The sequence below is a fragment of the Strix uralensis genome, chromosome 22 (genome assembly GCF_047716275.1).
Source record: "Strix uralensis isolate ZFMK-TIS-50842 chromosome 22, bStrUra1, whole genome shotgun sequence".
NCBI classification, from domain to species: Eukaryota; Metazoa; Chordata; class Aves; order Strigiformes; family Strigidae; genus Strix; species Strix uralensis.
In genome coordinates, this window is record NC_133993.1 from 3838082 (window position 1) to 3857027 (window position 18946).

The 18946-nt window shown below is 42.7% G+C and overlaps 1 pseudogene; it reads right to left on the reverse strand.

The window, feature by feature from the left end:
* Positions 1-5479: 5479 nt before the first annotated feature.
* Positions 5480-6448, reverse strand: LOC141953255 (olfactory receptor 5AR1-like; annotated as a pseudogene).
* Positions 6449-18946: the final 12498 nt, after the last annotated feature.

Genomic DNA, 18946 nt, shown 5'->3' on the forward strand with positions numbered 1-18946 from the left:
ACTTCGAGGCAATCTTCAAACAGACTCTGCTGGTGGTTTCCCCTTCCACTAGTGTCAATGGAGAGAGACAGACCCTTCTATAGCATCACTCATCTCTTGATGAAGATACAAGTCTAACATGGTTTGCCTGAATCGGCCTTTCCTCTCCTGTGTTGATTAAAACTTAGCTCAGAATTAGGTCACTAACTTGGGGTTGAATGAACCTCCAATTCTCAGGTTTTTCATACAATATGAAGGCATTACTGGGATGAACAGGTGTGGAGGAGGTTTCAGTTAATTTTCCATGGAATTAAAGATGGTGATATAAACATTCATGACACTAAAATATTAATTTAAAACTGTAACATTTAGTTACACTGGAAGAGTCAGACAACTATAGAACTTGGAATATAACTCACTATTGCATTATTAGACCCAGTGAAGAATATATGAAAGAGAAAACAGCAAAGAAAATAGAAAAGGAGCCAGCAACAAAGGATTAATATTCTCACCTTTCATCAGAGGCACAAACTGTGTTCACAAACACAGCTTTCTGAAGCAGCATCTTAAAATACACCCCATCTATCAAGACAGTTTCCTCTGGGGATTTCTCCTCCCATGTGAATGTAGCCTAGAATGAGCTCGAAAGCATGCTCCAAGAGGAGGAGCCTGGTAGTGGTAACTTAGTTCACCACTGAAGTCATGACCTGCATTAGCTGAAGAGAATGCCCAGTGGAGTGGGGCCCAGATGGGTTGTAGCTAATTTGCCTCTATGGGAGAAGTTTCTCCTCATTTTCCCTCCTTGACAACACTGATATCAGCAAAGCTGATTTCTGCTCAAAACTTCTGTTTGTGGTTCTTGGGCTTGAAAACTAACAATGTACTGAGCCATATCGTGAGGAGCATAGCCAGCAGGCTACAGAGGGAAGCGTTTATTCCCTTTTACTCAGCACTGGTTAGACAGACTCTGTAATAGTGTATCCAGTTTGGGGTCCTCCAATATAAGGGAGATGTTTATAAGCTTGGGTGATTCTGGTGGAGATGACCAAGATGGCCAAGGTGCTGGAACACACTGTATTTGGTGAGACTCAGGGAACTGAGTTTCTTGATGCTGGAGAACAGAAGGCTTAGTGGGACCTTATGAGAGCTTTCCACTACCAAAAGAGAGGTTACTGAGAAGACAAACACTGGTCCTTTATAGAGGTACATGACAGGAGGACAAGACAATGAACACAGATTGAAGACGTGGAGGGTCTAAGTGAATTTAGTGAAAAAAAAATGCTCTGACAATAGCTGTCCATTGAAAGTGGTCCGTGGAATTCCGTCTTTGGAGGCTTGCAAGATGTGACCAGGCTAAGCCCTGAGCAACCTGAGCTGAACTGAGTGTTGATCCTGAATTGAGCATGAGATTGTAATAATTGACTGCGAAGGCCCCTTCATGCCTGGATGATTCTAGAATCCCATGGTTTCTCTGACCTTTTTCAGAGAAGTCTTTTAAAGAGCAATGTCACATGCACCAGGCTCCCATGAAAGGAAGCTTCCTGTCTGTAATGAGTGCTCAGGTGTCTGGCTCATCTGATGTGGAAGATGGTTGAAGCCCAGTCTATACTACCTTTGTGAACCACTCCAGGGATTACTCTTCCACTTTGTCTGAGAAAAGTAGGCATCCACGCTGCTTTCCTTACAGCAGTGTGGCACATAAACCCTGCAGAGCACTACGTGGTTCAATGCAGCTCCATCTTGCTTGGACAGTGAATCCTCAGGAGTGTTCTCTGGTCCCCAGAGTAAGTGTTAGAGAATGGCATGTGCCTGATCTTTCCAGGGAGCTCTCCTTCAGCTACACTGGGCTTGAGCTCTAAGGCAGCTTGGTGCTTTTTCTGGTATTGTTTCAATGGAAAGTGCCTGAAGAGGCATGCGGGCTGTGTCGTTGCTCAAGGATGCTGTTTGTTGAATGTTGAATGTGCTGCATCTTGTCATGAGGATGGAATGGAGTGTTCAAGACAGTCCCATGACCATGTCTGTTCCAGTACTTCCAGTACTTGAAGGGTGCCTACAGGAAAGATGGGGAGGGACCCTTTATCAGGGATTGTAGTGATAGGAAGTGGGGTAATGGCTTTAAACTGAAAGAGGGTAGATTTAGATTAGATGTAAGGAAGAAATTCTTCCCTGTGAGGGTGGTGAGACACTGGCACAGGTTGCCCAGAGAAGCTGTGGCTGCCCCCTCCCTGGAAGTGGCTAAGCCCAGGTTGGACGGGGCTTTGAGTAACCTGATCTAGTGAAAGGTGTCCCTGCCCATGGCAGGGGAGTTGGAACTAGATGATCTTTAAGGTCCCTTCCAACCCAAACCATTTTATGATTCTATGTTTCATCCAAACTTACTCAAGATCTGATGCTCTTTGATTATATGTACTGAACTGAATTTTTAGAAACTTTCTGTGAATAAAACTGGTATGATAGGTGTTCAGTTCCTTTGCTGGATTGGACCCACTGTTTACGTAGACACTATGTTGGAGAAGTTTTCTAATTATAGAAGTATCTCAGTGGATATTATTGTGTATAATAAGGTGATTGCATGGTTGCTGCCATGTAGCTTTCTCCTTTCAGGAGGCCTTGAAACAAGTCAGGAACAGCAGGGGACAGGGCTTAGCATAGGCTTACCTATGACACAGCTCAGGCAAGTGTGTGTGTGGCGGTGGGGACATGTCCAGGCCTGAGCTTATTTGGAGATGGTAGGCCTATGGACAGAGGGTGCCTGGGTGGAGAGCCCAGATGACACCAATGAGGACAATTAGAGCACCACTGTGTCCCCAGTGTCCTGGTGAATATGTCTTCCAAGAAGAACGTGTGGACAGTTCCTGTTTGATCTCTGCATCTCTAGAACTAATCTCAGCAGACAAGTACATGGAGGAACACTAACCTCTTCTGTGAACTCATCTAGTTCTGTCTATAAAATTGATATTTTTTCCAGGGCCTTCTTTGGGGGCTTTTTAAAATCTTCATACAAGACATAAATCAAAATAATGTCTCTCTCTAGCTTGCTTCTCTCTCAATCCCATTTATGATTTCATGCAAAAGGAATGAAGGCTTAGGAAATTTGAGTTGTTTTGCTGAAATGTCATTTTATAGATCTGAAGACTTCTGTTGATGCACAGATCTAGTAAATAAATGTCTTTACGTCATTGTGAACATGTTCTAGAAAAGTCCATTTCTTGCCTGTGATGATGGGAAGAGTGTAGAGACCTGTTCCCTTTTGGAGGTACAGCTGGATGCCAGAGGAAACATCCTAGGATGTATCAGGTGGCAACATATAGGTACATCTGAGTGATTGAATTTTGCCCTTAGTCAATACATTCAGCCATGTATAAAGATAACCTCAGCTGACCAAGTGAGGGTCCACCTCTGAGTGAGCTGGTTTACTCTCCAGACTCCACTGGCTGCATCAATTAATGCTCTGTGGGGGTTGACTCAGCCAGCAAACACCTGCGCAGCCCTTCTCTCATTCCCTTCTCCTGTGGGATGGTGAAAAAATGGAAGGAAAGAGAGAAGATTCATGGACTGAGATAATGAGAGTTTGATAGGAAAACCACAAGGTGTGTGCGTAAGCAAAACAATATTCATTTATTATCTCCCATCAGCAGGCAGATGTCCAGCCAATGCCTGGAAATCAGGGCACCAGCACATGTAACAGTTGCTTGGGAACACAAATGCCATAACCAAATATGTTCCCCCTTCCTCCTGCTTTCCCTGAGCTTTTATTGCTGAGCATGATGTCACAGGGCATGGAAAATCCCTTTGGTCACTTCGGGTCAGCTGTCCCGGCTATGCGCCCTCCCAGCCTATTGCCTACCTCCAGCCTACTCTCTGTGTGTGTATGGCAGTGGGGGGAAAGCGTGAAGGCCTTGGTGCTGTGCCAGTGTTGTTCATTAAGAGCCAGAAGTTGGTGTGTCATTGTGGTCCATTCATGTTGGCTAAGAGCCAAACTCCCACCCAGTTGCTCTCTCATCCAGGGAGATCACTTACCTTATTGCCATCATGGGCAAAACATACTTCACTTGGGGAAAAACTAATTTTGTTTACTGACAAATAAAATAGATTTGGGTAGTAAGAAACAAAGATAAAAATTAGAACAACATATTCCCTCTCCCCTTGTTCCAGACTCACTGTCTTTTTTCCCTTCCTCCTCTGCCTGTCTGAGGTTTTCTGCTCTTACATGTGTTTTCCCAGGGGAACCACCAGCTTGGCTGATGGGCTCAGATGTGCCCTGCCATGGGTCTGTTTTGGAGCTGGCTGGAGTGTCTTCGTGCCCAGCACAGGGGCAGCACCTGACCTCTTCTCACAGAGGCCAGTTCTGCAGCCTCACCTAGCCCCTTGCCCCCAGCCTTGCAGCATAAACCTAATACACAGTTATCAACACTGGTTTGGTCACAAATACAAAGCACAGCGCTGTATGGGCTGCTCTGAAGAAAGTTAACTCCATCCCAGCCAGACCCAGGACACCCTCCATTGACTACATTGCACAGATGGTCACAGAGGGTTTATTAAATGTAACAGTAACTTTTTGGGTTCTTTGCAAAAGTAATGCTCAGAAGGTGAATCAAAATCTCCCAGAGAGGATGCTTGGTCCCTGTCCAGGGGGTGATGGGACTCTGTTGAAAAAGTCTTTGCAGCAGCATCTTCAGGTGGATAGGATGAGACTCCTCGGAATGTTTCTCTCCTGAATTCTTCTATCAATCTGGTCTGTGGCCCTCTTTGACCAGTCCAGCACATGCATGATGCCCTGCTATTTTTCATCCTAACTGTGCAGAAAACATTTCCTGTCCTATGTTTAAATCCCTGTACTTTGGGATCATTCCTTCCTCTGTGATTTCCAGGTGTCTTATCTATGTAGAAGCCCATCTGTTCTTTGGTAGGAACTGCTGGGAGAAGTCTCTGGGACAGAGAGACTCTCAGTCCAGGATGTGAACCAACACATTGACGTATACAAATAGAGCCTATTGATTGGTCTAGGTTTAGCACCGTGTCCCAGGTCAGGCCACTGACTCATCTATGCTGAGAGCAGGGCAGTTCCTGAACCACCTAGGGAATTAATGACTAAGTAGAATGTGTTTGCACAAAGCTACACCACAGTTATAACTAAAAGACAAATTATTTTCATCCTTCTATCGGACAGTTACATTTCCTTAGCTCTTGTCACAACTGTAATAAAAGCCTAGGAAATGGTTCACATGAAACCACACCAGTGCATATTTTGGATTCTCAGACTACAGGAATCAAATAATTTGCCCACTGACAGTGCTGTTGAGATGCTCTTCAGGAGCTCATCTGGTCTGCTGGTTCAAAAAGGCACATACTTCATAGGTTCAGTGTCATTGTACTTCTTTGATCAGTAGAGATTACATTTATAGCTTCTGTATTTGGAAGCTGGGCCCGTATTGTCAGTAAGGGTAAAGTTAAAAGTATTCATAGCCCTCCTCTCACTCTGAGATCATTTTTTCTGCTTCTAGACCTTATCAAAACCCCTGTATTTGCTCACGGCTGCTCTCAAAGCCTTCTTTATGTTGTTATTTCTTAAGCCATAGATGAGGGGATTGACCAGTGGAGTCAGAACTGTGTGCAAACAGAAAACACTTTGTGGAGGTCTCCCAGGGTGTTTGGTTTTGGTACCAAGTACACAACAATCAAGATCCCATAGAAAAGTGTCACCACAGTAAGGGGGAAGAACAGGCTGAAAAAGCCTTATGCCTTCCTATGGAGGATGGGATCCTGAGGACAGTGTTGCTGATGTACACATAAGATAGGAGTGTCAAGAGAAACAGGGGTAGTGTTAAAAGGGAGGCCAAGATGAACGTTACAATCTCAGTCCAGTGGGTATCACTGTAGGAGAGCTTTACCACCGGTGTGAAGCCACAGAAGAAATGATCAGTTTCATTTGGGCCACAGAAAGTTAGCTGTGGCATCAGAGAGGTGACTATGGCACTAGCCAACAATCCATTTACCCGGGATCCACCTGCTAACTGGAGGCAGCACCTGCCATTCATTATGGTTCTGTAATGCAATGGTTTGCATATGGCAGTGTACCTGTCATAAGACATCACAGACAGGAGGCAACACTCTGCGCCTGCTAGCCCAGTGAAGAAAATTAGTGCAGAAAACAACCATTAAGTGAAATCACATATTTGCTTGTTAGGAAACTTGCCAGCATCTGGGTGGAATCGTAACAGGTCTCCAAGAATGACAGATTCCCCAGGAAAAAGAACATGGGGTTATGAAGGTGATGATCAGTCACAACCAGCACCATGATCAGGAGGTTCCCCAACACAGTTGTAATGTAGGTCACTAGAAACATCAGGAAGAAGATAAACTGTACTTCTGGAATACTTTGGAAACCAAGGATGATGAATTTCATGACAGCTGTTTCATTCCCCTGCTCTGCTTTTCTCCTGACTGTAACTGTTATAGTAAAGTCCATGAAAATATTTTGATTTTTTGAGAAGAGTCTGCTGACTTTTAGTACAGGTATGTTAATTAACACAGAAAGAGGAATCTTCCGAACAAAATTCTTCCCCCTTACAAAAATCCTGGTTTCCCAAGAGGGTATTTATGCTAGCTAACTTAATGTCTGTGAGGCTAATCTCCACCACCTTCCCTGTCAGAGTCAAGATTCACCCGTCCCCCTTCCAGAAGTTGCCAAGATCACACAAAATACATGACTAACATCAGAAGGATCATACGGAGTTCCATGCTTTGAACATAAAGACTTGGCCTACTTTTAGACTATTATTCAGATGTCAAAAAATAAAATTAAAAAAAAAAAAAAAAAAAGAAAGCTGGGTTACAGTCCTTATGTTAGATAAGAAAAATCTGTGCTTTGTACTACAGACTCTCAGTGAACGTCGGGGACCTAACTTTCTTTGATGCTTTGGAAAATTCAACTTACAGTGGTTGTGCAGAGAACATAAATTCTTCAGTCACAGGTATTTATTTTGAAGTTCAACCAAAGATTTCACTATGTGCAATGAAAATATATCATTTTCTTGTGCTTTTCAGTTCCATCTCTTGAGGTATCATTTTCCTGTAAGAGTCAAATATTGATTTACTCCAGCTTATCATAACTTTCTGAGCATCAAGCAGCCATGTTAGATGGCCAAGTAGCTAGTAGCAAAGGTAAAGTCATTTCTCCTGCTATCAGCTTGGAAAGATAAGGGCATTTAATGTTCAGCTTTTACCTTATTTTCTGGTATATAAAGCTATTTTTAAAGATGTTCAGTGGGCAGAGTTAAGTCCTGCTAACTGTCTACTTAAACAAAATGCCTTTTCTGTTCAGAGGTCCTCAGAGAGAGTACCTGTGTTTAAGAAAAAAAAAAATCACATAATTTACAATGATTGTTATTTTCAGCTGAAGTCAGAAACTAACTGAAAAACTTCAAGAGCTTTTTAAAATAGAAGCTTGATCTACTTGGATGTCATGCTTTTGGTATCTGGACATACACTAGTGACTGGGAACCATAAAATTAGGGCACTTAGCAGTCAGAAAGTCAGTCCGTCTTCTTGAAGCCTTTTCCATACTCCCAGTGAAACTGTCACTGCCTCCAGGATTAATTTTATCTAACTTAAGACATTGGCAATGTAGATATTTACATGAGAATAAATATTCAAAATTTCCTTTTATGTTGGAAATAGACTGTCAGCAGTGATTAGTCTGACTTAGTTTACATGTCTCTTGCCATAAAAGTCCAGTGACTCTATTGGCTCAGTCTCTCCTAACTGTAAGAGAACAAGTAATAACTAGCTCAAAGGTAGATGATTAGTTGCAGAGGTCTATGGTTAGTCTTCTTTATTCAACTTGTCCAGCAAACTTAGATTTTAGATTACTAGCTAAGGTCCAGAGGAATCAGACAACTCACTTCTGAATAGAAAACACTAAAATCTGAGCATAAATTTGGAATTACAGTCCTTCTAAGCACAAAAACCATCTGTGATTTAGACTTCTGAGTCAGAGAGGTTGGCCTTAGCCTGCCTGCATAATCAATGGGCAGAAGCAGGCAAGATAATTCTCCCTCTGTGCTAGATGGGTGGGCAGCTGAGTATCTTCAGATGATCTGGATTAAATCAGTCACTGTCATGGTTTAACCCCAGCTGGCAACTAGATACCACATGACTGCTTGCTCACTTCCAGCCAGTGGGATGGGAAAAGATTCGAAAGGGTGACAGTGAGAAAACTCATGGGTTGAGATAAAGATAGTTTAATAGCTAAAGCAAAAGCCATACATGCAAGGAAAGCAAAATACGGAATTCATTCACTACTTCCCATGAGCAGGCAGGTGTTCAGCCATCTCCAGGAAAGCAGGGCTCAATCACACATAACAGTTACTTGGGGAGACAAACACCATCCCTCTGAATGTCCTCCCTTTCCTTCTTCTTCTCCCTGATTTTATTGCTGAGCATGACGTTGTATGGTTATGGAATATCCCTTTGGTCATTTGGGGTCAGCTGTCCCAGATGTGTCCCCTCACAGCTCCCTGTGCACCCCCAGCCTGCTTGCTGGCAGGGTGGTGTGAGAAGCAGAAAAGGCCTCGATGCTGTGTAAGCCCTGCTCAGCAAGAACGAAAACATCCCCGTGTTATCAACACTGTTTTCAGCACAAATCCAAAACATAGCCCCATATGAGGTACTACGAAGACATTTAAGTCTATTCCAGCTAAAACCAGCACAGCCAGATAACTAAGCATGATATTATTAGTGTATGGTCACTGATTCGTGGAAACAGACTCTACAGCTCAAAGAGTTATACAGCAGGTATGTTGGTATGTTTACTCCGGCACTGGGGTGCAAGGGGATTTCTCCACAAAGCTTGCACACCCACCGCACATTTTACCAAAAACTTATCGAGTGTGGATATACATATTCATTGGATCACATAACACAAACATCCATATGCATGAGTGAGGCTGCGTTGGTTCCAGAGGCTGGTGTCAGCAGTTTATGTTCTCTCTGCGCCTGCCCATTGCCTCCTGGGGGGCGTCTTCGGGGGTCTGTTGGAGGAAGGCTCACAGTCCTCCTCACCTTGTACTTTTCCTCGGAGCATGTGCAGTTTCTCTTAGCCAATTTGTTGAACAACAAGAGTGGTTCCAGCCAGTTTGCTTTTTCTGTCTTATCTAAAAGCACTAGCATACTAGTTTCTACTGTCCATATATGGCTATCTATACTCTACAAAGACTCAACTTGTTAGAACCCATCTGCTTTCCAAGGACATATCTCTTATTTTTGCTGAACACAGTAGTCCTTGGTAAGCTTCCACAGAACAGTCAGGGCAAGCAGGATTATTAAGCAATATTCAAAAATCATTATAAGTTGCAATAAGTTGCTATAAGTAAATAAGTTGCAAAGCAGGTGATCATTTCCTTGTATCAGTCACTGGATGTTTTTGAGTACCCAAGACATGTACATGTGGCTGACAGATGTGACACAGGTGTGCTATAGAAGTCAGTCTTGAGGAAGTCAGTCTTAAGCAAAGCACCTGGATTGCAGGTAAATAATTTCTGATCACCCCAAGTGACCCTAGGTTCCTCTGTTTCAGCACTTCAGCTTCTTCAGGATTGTCTTCTGGAGGTCCATGTCTCACTGAGGGAACTGTTGACAGCTTGCTCAGACTTTTACACCTATCTTTTAGATGGCTAAATGGAATGAGATGAGTCTTAACCCAAGGTATTCACAATACTTTAACTTCTAAAATTCTAGAGACCCCCATTCTGGTTTACACATGGAAGCTTCCTTCAGTGTTTGACAGACCACTTAGATGGAGGGTAGGATTCATTGCACCAAGCTTTTGTATGATTTTGCATGTTAAAAACTAAGGGTAGGATTCAGTGCAGATTGTTTTTAAAATATGTACTGTTGTGTGAGGTACTTGTCTAAGTTCTTATCATCATCGCTGGAGATGTTTTTAATCCCATTCTTAGACTATGGAGAGCAGGTCACCTGCCTAGGATTGTTACTTTTCAGATGCAGCACTTCTAAATTGTCTTTATCAAATTCCACCTGCCATCTTAGCAAACTTAGTGACTCAAGCAATCCAGCCTTTCTGGAGGTCTCCACAGCTGAGTTCACTCATTCATTTTCCAGATCGTTTAGGAATATTTACGAGTATCTTGAATACAATGAATTTGAACATAAGGGTCTGTGAATTTGTCTGGTGAATTCTTTCTCCTGTGATGAGTATTCATTTACTGCTGTTTCACGTTTGTTGGGTTTTTTTCTTAAATGAAATTAAGGCTTTTTCCTTTTGTTACAGGGTGGCTTCATTTCTGTGAAAAACTCTGGGGAAATCCAAATAAAATGTAATAAGCAGGTTTGCTTTGTCTACCTGTTTGTTAATAACGTCAAGAAACTCAAGGCTGTAGAAAATCCATATTGATTTCTCCCAATGTATCATACTTACCTGTGTGTCTCAGGAATGCTCTTCTTTGTTAAGACAGACTTGTTAGCATGTTCTTCCCTGGTTTCCCATCAAATGTTTTTTTCAGTTGAAAAATGCCATCACAGTTGCTGCCCTTCTGTTCTCTACATATACTTCTCTGAAGTCTAAGACTATGTAAAGGAAAGAAAGGTGAATCCCATTCCTAGTGGCTGCAGGCAATGAAACAAGTCAACCAGGAAGTGAAAGGCATGCTTGCCTTATGACAATTTCAGGGTAAGCTTCACCGTTTCCTTTCTCCTCCCCGTTTAGTGTCACAGTCAGAAATGCAGTCTCTTCTGACCTGTCTTCTCTTCCCAAATGCTTTACGTACCCTCCAGTTCTTAGTAAAACTCCCTGCATGCTCTGACTGGATGCTCTGGGGCTAACGATCCCTTTGCTGTGTTTGACTTTATGGTCTCCCTTGTTTCGTCATTTATGCCATACACAAGCACATAGACTCCCACTTGGCATCTGTTAACGAGCATTTCTAGTGATGCTGCGAGTAGGTAATGCTTTGACTCTGCTGCTTGGCAATACCAAAGCAACAGCAATGGTGCAAAAAAATCAAGGCGAGTCTGAAGAAAGGAACAATTAACCTCCAAAGGCTTCTTTAGCCATTTTTATGGGCCTAAGGGTGTACATCACTAGACACTTCACAAGACGCTGCATGAAGCAGAGAAATGTCATCATCCTAGTCCATCTTCCAGTGACAGGATGGATACTGCCTCACTTTTCCTAATTCCGAAGCAGATGCATTTGTCTTTCTCTGTAGTTAATGGAGAGAAAACAGCATACCCAAAAGATGATCTATTCCCTAGTTTTAGGTACCTTTTTGAAAGGAAAATGGATTTCTTAGGGTGCTGATCTCACTTCTCTGACTACAGAGGGAGTCTAGATGACTACCTTCACCAGCTAACTTCTCAACCTCCAGTTAGCATGAATTCGGCTCCCAACAACTAAATGCAACAAGAAGTGAAACGCACTAAACATAACACCTTTCAGATGGGCAGCAAAAGAGAACTTGAAAAAATCAGTGCAAAGATTTTTGGTTTTATTTGAGAAAACCCAGCAAAATCAAATTAAAAACTCAACTAGATTAAAGCATGTATGCTTGTAACTGCAGTCACTTATGAAGCATTTTGGACCCATTCTAAATACGCCCCAAACCCGTGTTATTGGGACTCAAAGATCAAGGTACTAGCATTTAGCCATCTAAATATAGGTGTCTGCAGGTAAATGCAAAATGGGATCAAGAGGCCAAAACACAGACATCAAACATCCTTTTAGATGTCCTTAGATACCAGAGACAACTTTGCAGTCATGCAGATGTAGCACAGAACCTGCTGGAGACTTGTGCATTTTCAGAATGGCAGCGGGACATCAGACAGAATGCTGTAAGTCATCTCAGCCCACATGTATGTATGTATGTATGTATGTATGTATCTGTCTATGTATGTATGTATGTATGTATCTATCTATCTATCTATCTATGTATCTATGTATGTATGTATGTATGTATCTATCTATCTATCTATCTATCTATCTATCCTCCCACTAGAGTCAGGGGTATACACCTTAGTTCAGTTGCCCACACCGAGGTGCCATGTCATTTGGGATGCCTTATGCACCCTACCTGCCCAATACAGGTGATGGAGTCTCGAGGGCAATTCAGTGCCTGAGGGTGTCCAAAATACGGAAGTTTCCTTTCTGGATGATGTCAGTGGGCCAGACAGGATATACTAGAACAAATCAAGTGGTGCTCAGTCGGTGTCTGGACAAGTGAATCAATCCTGCCTGGTCTCCTAGTGAGGCTACTGAAGAGAAACAGGTTTACCATGTACCCTCTGCCAGATCTTCCCCCGTGGGGAGACATCAGACGCCTCAGCATTTCCCAGTTGAAAATCAAAGTCTTATATAGGAGCACCCGCCTATTACAGAAGTTAAAGTTCACATCTAAGTACATATATAGATGCTTAAGCTTAGATCTCAGCCACAGCTTAAGTGACCTTTTTTTTTCTTTCTGAAAATCCATTTGAACTTCCCTATGTTTTTTTAAAGCCTGTTTCACTGTAAAGGTGCTGAAAATAGTTATTTTAAATAAAACATCTCATTCTGAGAGCATCAGAGTACAATTTATAACAATGAGTAAAATATCTTTCATCATTACCCACCCTCTTACCTTTTTTCCCCCAAACTGTGTACTATTTTCAAGTTGAATTCACGGTCACTTGAGTTTTCTTGAAATTCTCATTTTGTCTGTACTTGTTAATGAGCGCTCACACCCCCCAGCCATTCCTCCCTCAGGAAACAAAAATTACTTCACCTGCAACAAGGGGTTATTCAGTGTTTACACGTTTCATTTTCATCTTCCTTGTCATAGCACTACCGAGAGCAGCAGGAATGATGCTTCTCCACGAGAGAGGACTAATCGGGAGACAAGGGTGTCCAAAACACAGGCAGAGGCAGTGACCCCACCAACAGGGTGCAATCCTGCAGCACACACAAAAAGGTGAGCAGAACAGAGCCTTTGAGGGCCGTTGATCATCTGATAAACACAAGGTGGCAAGTCAGAACCAAGGTCAAACCAGGAAGCCTAGAAACATGTCAGGAAGAGCAGGTGATGGGGCACAGGGCTGCTTACACAGGTGGGAGGGGAGGTAGGGGAAGAGCATCCAGGCCTGAGCTTATGTGGAGCTGCTGGAGCTATGGGCAGAGGATGGAGGTCCCAGATGATGCTGGCCATGGCATCTCTGCTCGCTTGAGGCACTGATAAATTCCAGCTTTCCATTTCTGAAGGAATTCAACTGGCTTAATGTAGGGTAGGATTCAGTCTGAAATCAGATGTTTACATTTAGGCATCTAAACTCAAGAGGTAAGATACTTTCACAATATTTGATGTTTAGATTGTCAATGAATTGTGGCAACTGAGACATGGACTCCTGATGAAATCCATAAAGAAAGAGAGTTTATTGTTACAATGGTACATACTTATGCTCTCGGATGCTGTCGGTAAAGCTCTTACTTCATACTTAACAAATCAGCAATTAGACAGATATCAACCTTTGCTCCTATCACCATCAGACCACTCTAACATGCGCTGTGCAGACCAATCACCTTCTTATTCACGCACTATTCTTGCGGCAGTAACTTCTCACAGTTCAGTACTTTTCCACAGTTCAGTGTTGCAGCTGTCTGTTGTTTTTCCCTGCCACCTTGGCATAGCTCAGCAGCCTCTTATCTTTCTTCCAAGGCCTGTTTTTCATCAAAGCCTAGCTCTTTCTCACAGGCTGTGCAAGGCTGACAGGCCAATGCCTCCCACAATGAATAGAATGTATGAAGTGTGTTTTTTTCTGCTGGAGATCATTTCTCACACTGCATGGATCTGGCTGAATCCAGGGCTGCTCATGGGTAGCCTGAACCCCCCTTACACAATGCCGAGCCTCTCAGGTAATGTCCCTTTCCCAGTTCCTTGCTCCTGCCATGACTTTCTGTTCAAATTACCACAAGTGGAAAATGTAAATAAGGCCTAAATCTAGAAACACCCATCTCATCTCCTGTTACCATGGACTGTGTCACAAGCATATACAGGATATACAGTTCTTTTCTAATGTATCGTTTAAGGATTTGTCTTCAATAAAGTTGTCCCAGTGAATAAATGCGGGGAGAGTGAGAACCGTGTAAACCACAGGGAAAAGCCTCTGCAGAGAAATTAAAGAGAGTCTGAACTGGCCACAAAGAAAGAGCCTAAGCATTTGAAATATTATTTGTCCTTTACTTCATCAGGGGAACAACATCATGTCTCAATCTGCTCAAAGGGTTGAGAAGCAGGAGAGCAGTCTATTTACAACAATATCACCAATGAAACATATGGAAGGGCTGTAGCTGTACAGGGAGCTGTAGCTATTTCTATTTAGCTTTATAAATGCTAAATAGCTATACATAAACATATAGCACATTTATATATATGCTTTCAGGTTTTATTCAAATATAACATGAGCTTCTATTTGCATTTGGTTTTCCCCACCCTGAACTTGTAGAAGCATCTTAAAAAAAGAATTTCAAGTAAAACTCCTGATTTATATAAAGCTGCATGCTGTGGTAATAGCAGGGAAAAAATATTAGGAAGGAGATACCCACAGGTGAAAGGTGTGATGATATGGTGCAGATTAGCATCTAGTTGTCTTGCAAGAAGGGTGGGTAGACAGCACAACAAGATACAAACAAAAGAGCCCAACATTCCAGGTCCAGAAAGCAAGGAAAGGCAAGGTGTTGTGCTGCTTTTATCCTACACAGCAGAAACACTGTTCTGCGACAGAGCTGAATAAAATGTTACTGAGAAAATACTGAAGAAGAGTTCACAGTTTGGGTGGGAGATAGGCAAGGTGGTCCCTTCAAATAATCAACTAGGGAGTCCAGGGGATTTACACATGTGAAAATGGTGCATTCATAGGCAAGTCTTTGAAACATTTCCCTCTCACATCCCCAAGCTGTATTTTTGTAATGCAAAGAAGAACAAGGGAGCAGCACTGTCCATCAGCTCCTAGCCAGGAATGAAAGACACACCCGTGTTTAACTCCTCCTTCAGGGGTTGAGGAAGCAGGAAAAGGGTTAAGGGGTAACCTGCTAGCCTAAGGAGCAATCCAGTTCTTAAATCTCTGTCAATGGGGATGAGTCTATTTCTCTGTGCTTTCTGTAAAAATGCCTGGAGTAGAAAGTTGATCTAGTTTGTGAGGATATGTGGTTAGCAGCTATTCAGCATTAAAAAGAGGGAAGGGGAGATAAGGACAGATAAGAGAAAATTAAAGAAACTTAATAAATAAACACTCAGACACAGAAACCCTAATGAGGAGGATATAGCTGAGAACCTGAGCACTGGCATAGGATGGTATCAGAGGGCTCAGAGGTGTAAGTACAATTACCAGTGATCAATCATCCGCATAGCTGCTGCACAAAGAATGCTGAGACAGTCCCACATGAACAACTTTTTACTGATGGCTCACGTCCTGCTTGCTGCACAGGAGCTCTAAACCTCCTGCCTCTTGCCCCCTTCTCCACTTTCAGCTGCTGGAAGGAGTGCTACTGGGGTCCTAGCACTAGTTTTCAGAAAGAAAGGCACATCATTTCTTAAACACGCTTCTCAAAGCACTTAAACCAATTGTCTTTGCAAGCACTGGACATCAGTGTCATAACTTCCAGGGATCAGTAGCTGGTAGCTATTTTGCACTCAGTTATCTATTGGCACTCAGATTACCAGTCAGTGGCCAGCCTGTGCTTAGCAATCAGTCAGTACTCTATTGCTCATATTCTACTTCGAGGGGAAAAAATAGAAGTAGAAAGATACCCTCTGTTGCAGACTAATTTTTACTTTTTGTTTCTAAAAAAAACCCCAAACCAGTGAAAAGGTTTTTTCTTGTGCATGTATATTACTGGGCAATGCTTATTGTGAATTTAAATGACTGATCTTCTTTGCCATGCAGTAAATTTTGGTTTTGCCAATATAAAGTAGAAGTTACAAAATAATGTGAGGAAAGAAGGAGGGATTCTTATGTTGATGTTTTTTGCTTCCTCTGACAAACCATCATAAAAACACCTTCTGGGCTTGTGTGTCCAAGACCACGAAGATAACACGACAAGATTAAGAACATGGTAGAATAAGTAAAAGGATGCTCAAACGGAGCCTTTCGAGGAGTATTGATGCAGTAACAAGTTGAAAGGTTACGGACCTGCAAGGGAAAGGCAAACTACAGAACTGCAAACGACAGTTCCTTAGCATTACAAAGGTCATGGAATTTAAGTCACTGTGCGGCAGAGCCAAAAACCAGAGCCCCTTCATGTCTGAAAAGGAGGGACACCACAACCTTCAGAAAAGAGGCACATGAAAACTTCCAAGAGAAGGAAGGGTAGAAGCTTGTCACTTCCAGCATTTCAAGAGAGCCTTCTCTTCTCTAGGTTGAACAACCCCAACTCTCTCAGCCTTTCTTCACAGGAGAGGTGTTTCACCCCTCAGATAATTATTGTAGCCTTCCTCGGGACCCACTCGAACAGGTCCATGTCTGTCTTTTACTGGAGACCTCAAAGCTAGATGCAGTAGTCCAGGTGGGGTCTCATGAGAGCAGAGTTGAAGGGGAGAAACACCTCCCTTGACCTGCTGGCCACATTTCTTTTGAAGCAGCCCAGGATATGCTTGGCTTTCTGGGCTGTGAGTGCACATTACCAGCTCATGTCCAATTTGTCATCCATCAGTATCCCTAAATCCTTCTCCACATGGCTTTTCTGAATCCATTCATCCCCAGTTTGTGATGATTCTGGTCATTGCCCCAACCCAGGTGCAGGACCTTGCACTTGGCCTTGTTGAACTTGATGAGCTTCACACAAACGCACTCCTCAAGCCTGTCAAGGTCCCTCTGGATGGCATCCCTTTCCTCTAGCAAATCAGCTGAACCACTCAGCTTGGTGTCATCTGCAAACTTGATGAAGATGCACTCAACCCTACTCTCTGTGTCATTAATGAAGATATTAAATAGTATTGGTCCCCGTACGGACCCTTGAGGGACAGCCCTTGCTACTGGTTTCCACTTGGACATTGAGCCATTGACTGTAACTCTGGACACAGCCATCAAGCCAATACCTTATCCACCTGACAGTTAAATCCATACATCTCCAACTTAGTGGCAAGTATGTTGTTGGGGACCGTACCAAAGGTCTTACAGAGATCCGGGTAGGTGACATCACTAGCACTTCCCTTTTCCACTGATGCAGTCACTCCATCGTAGAAGGCCACTAGATTAGTCAAGCATGACTTGCCCTTAGTGAAGCTGTAAGAATCAGCACAAGTTTCTCACATAAGTCTGGGGTCTGAGCAGAACAAAACGAGAAAAGTCAAAGAAAAAAAGAAAGGAATAAAAGTCAGCAGGTCCAAACCCAACACCAGGGATTTGGACTTCACTCACCACCAAACATAAGGACAGTTATAATTCTCCTCACTTTATTCATATGAGAAAGTGAAGCACTCTCTCTCTCTCTCTCTCTTTATTCCCCACCGCACTTCTTTCTCTCTCTCTAGTGCTCTCAGAGACTTCTATCTTTAGTCAGCCACCCTTGCTGTCAGTTTCTTTAAACTGTACTTGGAAAAAATTCTGATTTCTAGGGGAGAAATTCCTGGGGAGATAGCTCCTATTTGATGAAACGGAGAGTTGCTAATTTGGTACAAGACTAAAGATACGATTTTTTGTTTCTAGTAGAAATTCTGGAATGTCAGGAACTGCTGGCAAAGGACCAAGTAACAAAATTCATGTGCTTGCACATCCATGTTCCTTCCTCTATTTAATTTTCTGTCAGGTAAGAGATGGAATTTACAACTATCATGACCTCTATGTGTGCCTCATTGTGACTTTGGACCATATTATCTCAACATCATTAGTGGCTCAGAGAAGACCTTGGCAGTGAGCTATGTAGGATATGTAGTGCATGTAGGCTGGCCCGCAACAGGGACTGCAAGATCTGGACAAAAGCCTGTCCATACGCCTGCCTCTGGTGCCCTGAAAACTCTGCCTGATGTCTTCCACAAAGACAGGAAAGATAAAACCTCAATTTTTTTGTATTCCCATGAAAGTGTGAAACCAATTTATAACATAGATACAGCTGAGCAAAAGGACTGGAGGGTACAGAATGCATTTCCTTTGTAACTATATTTAGAGAGAAAATAATAGGTGGCCACTAATATTCATGAAAGCCTTTGGGTTTAAATGGCAGGGGGAAAGAAGAGAAGCTATTGATTCACGGAAAAAAGACTCTACATCTCCAATAGAGTTATACAGCAGGTATGTTTACTCCAGCGCTGGGGTGCAAGGGGATTTCTCCACAAAGCTTGCACACCCACCGCACATTTTACCAAAAACTTATCGAGTGTGGATATACATATTCATTGGATCACATAGCACAAACATCCATATGCATGAGTGAGGCTGGGTTGGTTCTAGAGGCTGGTGTCAGCAGTTTATGTTCTCTCTGCGCCTGCCCATTGCCTCCTGGGGGGCGTCTTCGGGGGCCTTTGGGAGGAAGGCTCACAGTCCTCCTCACCTTGTACTTTTCCCCGGAGCATGCGCAGATTCTCTTGGCCAATTTCTTGAATAATAAGAGTGTTTTCAGCCAGTTTACTGTTTCTATCTTATCTAAAAGTACCAGTGGAACTTCCAGCATCCATATATGGCTATCTTTATTCATTACCAAGACTAGACTAGTTAGAGCACATCTGTTTCCCAAGGACAAAAACATAATATTTTGCTGAACACTGCAGTTCTTGGTAGATTTTCACAGTAAACTGCTTTGTTTTGATGAGCACAGTAGTCCCTGGTAAAACGCCACAGAACCGTCTGGGCAAACAGGATTATTAGCAATATTCAAAAATACTATAACTAATACTATAAATTGCTATAAGTAAGTAAATAAGTTGCTAAGCAGTTTGTTATAAATAAATAAGTAAATAAGCCTCAAAACAAGTAATCATTTCTC